Here is a 6,936-nt window from a genome sequence, read left to right as displayed (position 1 = left end):
CACTGGCTGTGGTGCCCTTGTCTTCAATGCACCGCCACGCACCCTCCCAAAACAAAGTGAGCCGGCCGGAATACGATCCAGTGCGTTCCGGCACCAATCGGGCCGGAACGCAGTGGTGCTGGTGTGAATTAGCCCTTAAAAAATGTACCAAAGACACCACTTGTGATTCGATTAGGTAAAAAATATTGTTTTTTTTATACATCATTAAAAGCATGTGTATCAAAATCATGTTTAAAATACATAAAAAAGTGTCCCTCCTTATACTCTGAGCATCCCTATTGGCATCCACAATGAACTACCCGGGAATAAGATACTGGCCTACTTATAGAGTAAATTACTACTTGGGTTCATATGTAGTCTGTAGTAGATTGCTTTCCCGGTATCATCACAAGGTAGCTAGTCCTCTACGCGTTTTGCTCCTTCTGAAACAAACTATTGGTGAGGTGCAATTCCAGGTAACTAATGAAAGTCTTATCCAGAGAACCTGGAGACCCTTCCACTCAAGATTGTCCATTTGGACCATAGTCCAGAATCCAGGAAGTACCTCACAGGGTCACTGGAAGCCTGTACTGAGCAACTTCCAATCACATTCAAACTTCCAAGGCAGCATTGGATCTAATTGTTGCCTGTGAGAAAACTCTTTAACACTGACAATTGTTGTGTCTGCGAGTGGCAACTCGGTGCCTGCAGTGGGGCATGTTTGGACATTCTTTCTCTCCATCATCATAGGCAGGAAGTCCCAGATTGCCAACAAGAGGGATTAGACAGGTCTAGTGAACTGCAATATTGTCTGGGTGAAAAACATAATCCCTGAGCAGGTAGATTGTGCTCCCTTTAGTGTCTGCAGGCTTCATTTTGATGCGAGTATCTAAAATGGAACGGAACGTTCCCCGACTTTACAGAAGTCCCTTGTGGCTCCTACATTGTGCTAATTGGATTTAATAACAAAGTCGCACACAGCTCACCTTCACAAAACTTTATTTAATATGTTTTGTGGTCTTATGCTATTGAATTTTATACTGGCGGGAAGTGTGTACTTTGGACCAGAACCCATGGCTGGAGTGTAATATCTTCTGGGGCAATTGAACGCAGCCACGCAACTAGATGTGCAAATTGGCTTCTGAATTTTACATTTTCTAAACTCCAAATACAGGACTGGACAAATCCCAGGAGCCAGGTCGCCAATGCTCCTTATAAATGACAGCTGGCGCCCAACTTTTGGAGGTTTTCCCCAATTGTTTTTAATGGAGCTGGCTCCTACAAAATCCTGCTGGCTCCTGGATTGGACGGACTGGCACCTGAATTCCATATTCATTTGTCCTGATGGCTTAGAGTGACTATGCGTAGTTAAAGCACCCCTAAAACAATCAGGCATGTAATGGCCCAGCAATGCTCCCCTGGGGGGGGAATTGATGAGCACTTCAATCTGTCATTGTCTGCATGTATTACATATGGAAATGTACAACTTGCTACAGTATCTCTGTGCAAAAATGAACTTTCCCTTTTCTGGGGAGAAATTAAGGAAGTGTAACTGGTGTGTGCACCTGTCAGCCGGGTCACCAGACACAGTGTCAGGTCCTAGAAGGTTTGATGGATCAGTATATATCCGTCTCAATGGGTCACCTCCGTTTTTATGGCCATGTTAAGAAATATGAACAAATAGTGGACAGTCCCAGAATGAAACATCAAAGGCGGCTGGGCGCCGGTTTGTGCAAAAGAGGATTTCTTCATCCTTCCAATTGGGAAATGCAGCAATCACACAGCACCTAACAGTCATCATGTAATCCAACTATACCCGATGCTGCAACGCCGAGCTGGCTCCAGTCTGCATTCACCGCTGGCATCCTGCCCAGCAACAAGTCACTAAGGCGTGCCTCTCGCTCTCTCATGGTTGTCGCTGGTAAGTTTCATGTTGATGGATTTCGATGGAAAATGCCCATGCATGGGAATGCAGCCCTAAACCATGGTACTGTGCAATTGCTGCAACTAGCACATGTCCATGTAACTCGTGCGTCAATGAGACTGGATGCAAAAAATACAAAACAGTCCGTTGATGGTAATGATGTCTCTGGGAAGCATACAAAAGCACAAGGCTATGAAATTCCCTTGGGCTGCAACTGTTCCTGTAGCGCTGGGGGGGGAGGGGGAGGGTGTCTGCATACACTCCTATACCTATATTCAGGCAATGTGATTGCACACCAGCTATTTTAAAGAGACAGAGTCACTGCTGTAGTGGTAGAGGTGTTGGAGAAAAGAAGCACAGCACGTGTTGGGGGACAAAGCCACCCCACACTACTGCATGTGTCAACCGCTGAAGAGACTTATGAAGGTGGAAGTGCTGGAACAGAGGGAAGGTAGCATTCCAATGTGCATTATTCAGACTATAGTGGCGTCCTGCAAAATAGTCCAACAGCAAAAAGTTTCCCAGCAGGCTCGGCTGCCAGCATGCAAAAGAACCTGTCTAACCGCTGAGGTTTAAAACAGAGGTTTTAGTTACACGTCTTCTGCAGAATATGAGAAAGCCCCACCGCCTCGTCAAGGCACCTCTATATAGTGCGGTCCTAACTCTAAACTATGAGAGCACATGCAGCAAAAGATAGAGTTGGGTGCAGGTTTGTCAGGAGGCAGCCCAACCCCCCCCAGGGACACACAAGGGACCCCACACATCATAACGGCAGCTGAGACCCCCAGTGTGTCACTGCACCAAATCAGTCAAGCAAAACAAATGGAAAATGCACTCATCAACTCATAACCAGCTCTAAGCAAGGTGCACATGGAAGGGCTATACAGTACAACATCAAAAGGTTTCCCAGCGCACTCACCAGCCAGCATGCAAAAAAAACCATGTGGCAGGAAAAGTTGCGCCATATGTGGCGGAAAACGCAAACGCCATATGTGAATGGAGCCTACCACAGTTCCTGATAATGGTGGTCGAGCTAGCACTGTAGTGTGCATAGAACAGCACTGGTGTGCTTGCAGGATGAACTTCTTATTTGGTTTTTTTACTTACTGAACAGGGAAAACTGCAACACTTTTAACCCTTGCAGTGTGGCTACCCCTGAACTGCGAGGTTTAAATGCTAATTTGTGTCTAGGGACAAAAATAACAAAGATATACTCCCCCAAAGCTCCAAGTCGGCCAGCAGTCACGGTGCTCCCTCCAGCCTTGGAATGTTCCTCAGCACCCTGACTTCTATACTGTACACTGTGTATATAGACGATGATTTATGGGACCTTAGACCGCTGCAGTGGAGGGGGAGAGACGTTGGAAGGACCGGTCCAAGAAGAAGCCGGCTTGGAGCTTTGAGTGAGTATAACTTTTTTTAAAAAAAACCTAGACACAAATGAGCAGGTAACCCTTGCAGTGCGGAGGTAGCACCACTGTAAGGGTTAATCATTTTTTCCCCCCTGGAGTTCATCTTTAACAGAACAGGAGGGAGCGAACAAGAGACATTAATTGCCAGGCTGGTTCTACACTTAAGCCGGGCATACACGCTTCGAATTTTGACGTATGGGTGCCGCTGTCAGAATATAATGTAAACAGCGGGATATCACTCGATCAACGCTCGTAAGCATTAATAGAGAAAGCGGTTCGACTTTCTTGGTTCAGCCGGCGGGTTGAATGAAGATAATAGAAACGTATATACCCAACGTCATTGCCAATAGCCAACCCAACCCACCAGGTTTTTGTTTTCTGACAGTGGCAGGTCTGTTGCAGTCAGAATACCAAAACAGCGATTGCAGGAGAGCTCGGCTGAGAATTTTTGGACCATCTCCTTCGACAAAAGTCGATTGACGAATCAACTTTATTTGAACAGAGGAGTGCAGACTGGGCCATACACTGCTCCAGTATTGTCAGAGACAGCGGCTTATGGCCAGCTTTAGGGTGTGCTTACCACATTCTTCACCCACTTCCATAATACAACTCCTTCTCCCTTCCTTTCACACAATAGTGGAGGGTTGCAGGGGGTTAAATGACGGGTTTTTGTATGAAGTTCCTCTTTAAGGTGTTGTGCAATTCCTCGTTTTTTGGAAGAAAACAGAAATACCTGTTTGCACTCGATGACACGGAAATCTACAAGCAACAGCAAAGATCTCACAGAGTGCCCAGCCTACCAATCCTGAAGGAAATAGCAAATGGTCATTATAACTCACACTCTAATTATCCATCACTGGGCGTCTCCGGCTGCTCTCCTCCCTCCATAGATGACAAACTCCACACACACTCAATCTGAACATCTGCATAATATAATAATCTTCCAACAGTCTCATTGTTTCGGAAGGTCTGCCCTGGAAAGGTGGCCGGACACGTATCAATATATGAGGATTCAATCGATCTTTTGATGCAACTACATCAAGTTGAATAAAAGGTGCCCATACATCAGCCGATTATCGTACGATAGTTGTGGGTGATCCCGCGATCGTACGATAATCGGCAGGTGTATGGGCAGCGTGCGACCGCTTCTACTGTACGGTCGCACGACTTTCGTCTTCCGAGCACGCTGGGAAACCTGCCGAAGATCGTACGATTTTTGGCAGGTTGGTGGCGTGCTCGGAAGACGAATGCCCCACGGGCCGGTGTGCGCAAGCGCACACTGCCCGCTCAGCACTGCAATCATCGTAAGCCCGCCGCTCAGTGTAGAGGGCTTGCGATGATCGCAAGTATGATCTGCCTGTCCAAGATGGGCAGATGGTACGAAATTTGAATCACCTTACAACCATCGCACAACTAAAGTCGTGCGATGGTTATCAGGTGTATGGGCAGCTTGTACGATCGCGGGATTTCGCCCGATTCTCGTACGAGAATCGAGCAGTGTATGGGCACCTTAAGGCTCCATTCACATGTCCTATACTGTCTGGAAAATGGATTACTGTGGTAAGAATCTACAGATGATTAGGCTGGAGTTCCAGGTGGTTGCAATCAGCTGCGGCCAGGAAGCCTGTACAAAGCAATCAAAGGCTGACAGGAGACGCAGCTGTCCGTCTCTGGTCACATGTATTTCGAACATCCAGCGGTTACCAGCGGCTAAGGACAGATATCCAACCCTGGATCCAGAAAGACTGCACCCTGGATCGGTCATCTGTCCCTAGGCTCAGATAGCCTCTGGATGTAAAAACAGCGGCAGAACCGTGCGGCTCGTGCTAGCTTGTCATTGCTTTGACAGGAAAATCACCCGCACTGCATACAGCCTGTAGACTTCAATGGAAGATTGGTGCTTGAAGTGACAACACGGATGGCGCCGTGTCAGATACAGTCAATAATAGAAGCACTCGATAATGGGTGCAAGAAGTATAGGCACTTTTTACTGAATTGTCAGATGCGTCATACAGCCAACGTTTCGGGGCCACATGGGGTCCCTTCTTCTGGGCGACATAGTGACCCCATGTGGCCTTGAACCATTGGCTATATGAGGCATGCGACAATTCAGTAAAAAGTGCCAATACTTCGTGACACCTGCAAATCCAGCCACGGGACTCTGCTGACCCGAATGGGACATGAGAATGAGGCAAAGACTTGTAAACCACAAATAGGGATGTAGGGTGGGCTTGGTGCGAACCAGAGCAAATGCAAAGCTGCCAGTGAAGCATTCGCCTCCTCAGCTGTGGCCACCCAATCAGCTGTGGCCGGGGCATTCCCCAGCCCTTTGTTCTGTGTAGCTGCAGAACGCCCCTCCCGCAGCTGATTGGGTCAAGAGGGGGACGTGTCACTGACAGTTTTGCACCAAGCCCATGCACAACCACCAACCCTCCGATCAATTCCGACTCTCACAAATCAATCATTCGTGTGCATTTCTGATCCCCCGAGCAAATACCTATGTGTGCGTCAGACAACCAATCACAATACAGATCGACTAAATGATCGTTTTCAATACATCACATTTGCAATCAATACTGTGTCACATGGTTCGATACAGCAAATCACATGCTTACGATTGCTTGTACCTATACCAAATCACATGTGGATACTTGTATGGCCACCTTAGGCAGCATCAGATTGAACTGTCAATAAGAAGCTCGGTGCTCAGCCAACAAGCCAAAAATAAATAAAAAGGTCATTAACTTTCTTTCTCATGAATATGTAAATCTTAAATGGCAGTTTGTCCCGTTAAATGCTGGACTTTCATCTACAGATTTATAAATATCTATTATGTAACATGTAGATGAAACACACAAATAGTAAACACACACCCAGTATAGGCAATACACCCAGCACAGCCCTGCATACATTACAACGGGCAGCCACATGACCCAAACCTACATATGAACCCCATGTGACTCTGCCATACTGCACCTTGCTGCGATCTGCACCCTCTTAGGTGAATTCGGGGTTCTCCGGTGAATATTGTTCGATCTCTTCCTCTCGTGTTTTCCTTCTCTGTGTCAGCTCCACCCTGTCCCCCTCCTTCACCACTCACATTAATGGGTATGGAGACAGTGGTGGGTATACCATAGAGACGAGGGCTGGGATCGCAGCGCCATCTAGCGTCTGGTACGGCTAACTGCAGCAGAGTGCGCTGGAGGAGAAGGAGGAGGTGGGGGAATTTCTTTATTTCCTGTGCAGGAGAGAAGGAGGTTCCTGGATATCATTGGCCCTGAAATTGACCTTTATGTTGATAAAATGCAATGAAGTCCCTTTTAAAAAAAAAATATAAACACAATCATTATAGCCAAAGCAAACAGTTACGGAATAATAAAATGTAACTAAACCCAGGAACAAACATTTCATATATTGCAGCTTGTCGGCTTTTAAAGGGTATCTATAGTTAAACATTTTAAATAAATATAGATTTTCTATATGGAATTTCCATAAGTTCTATCCCACTCCTAATAACCATATCAATTGAAGCAGAAGCTAAGCTGCTGAGAGAATAAATTAAAGGGTAAGTCCACTTTCCCAAGTGAATTTGGGAAAATGGAATTACCCCCTCTAATCTGT

The 6,936-nt window shown here is 46.4% G+C and overlaps 1 protein-coding gene across 1 annotated transcript in view; it reads right to left on the bottom strand.

Annotated features, from left to right (window-relative positions):
- FLOT1 (flotillin 1) overlaps nt 1-6,403 on the bottom strand; it is a 26,269-nt gene extending 19,866 nt beyond the window's left edge. The window contains exon 1 of the mRNA XM_018560635.1: nt 6,292-6,403. The gene's annotated coding sequence lies outside the window, so the exon portion shown is untranslated. The remainder of the gene's footprint in view (nt 1-6,291) is intronic.
- Between the last annotated feature and the right edge of the window lie 533 nt (nt 6,404-6,936).

The sequence above is a fragment of the Nanorana parkeri genome, unplaced genomic scaffold (genome assembly GCF_000935625.1).
Source record: "Nanorana parkeri isolate BGI_ZX_2015 unplaced genomic scaffold, ASM93562v1 scaffold470, whole genome shotgun sequence".
Lineage (NCBI taxonomy): Eukaryota > Metazoa > Chordata > Amphibia > Anura > Dicroglossidae > Nanorana > Nanorana parkeri.
This window is presented reverse-complemented; position numbering and strand designations above follow the sequence as displayed.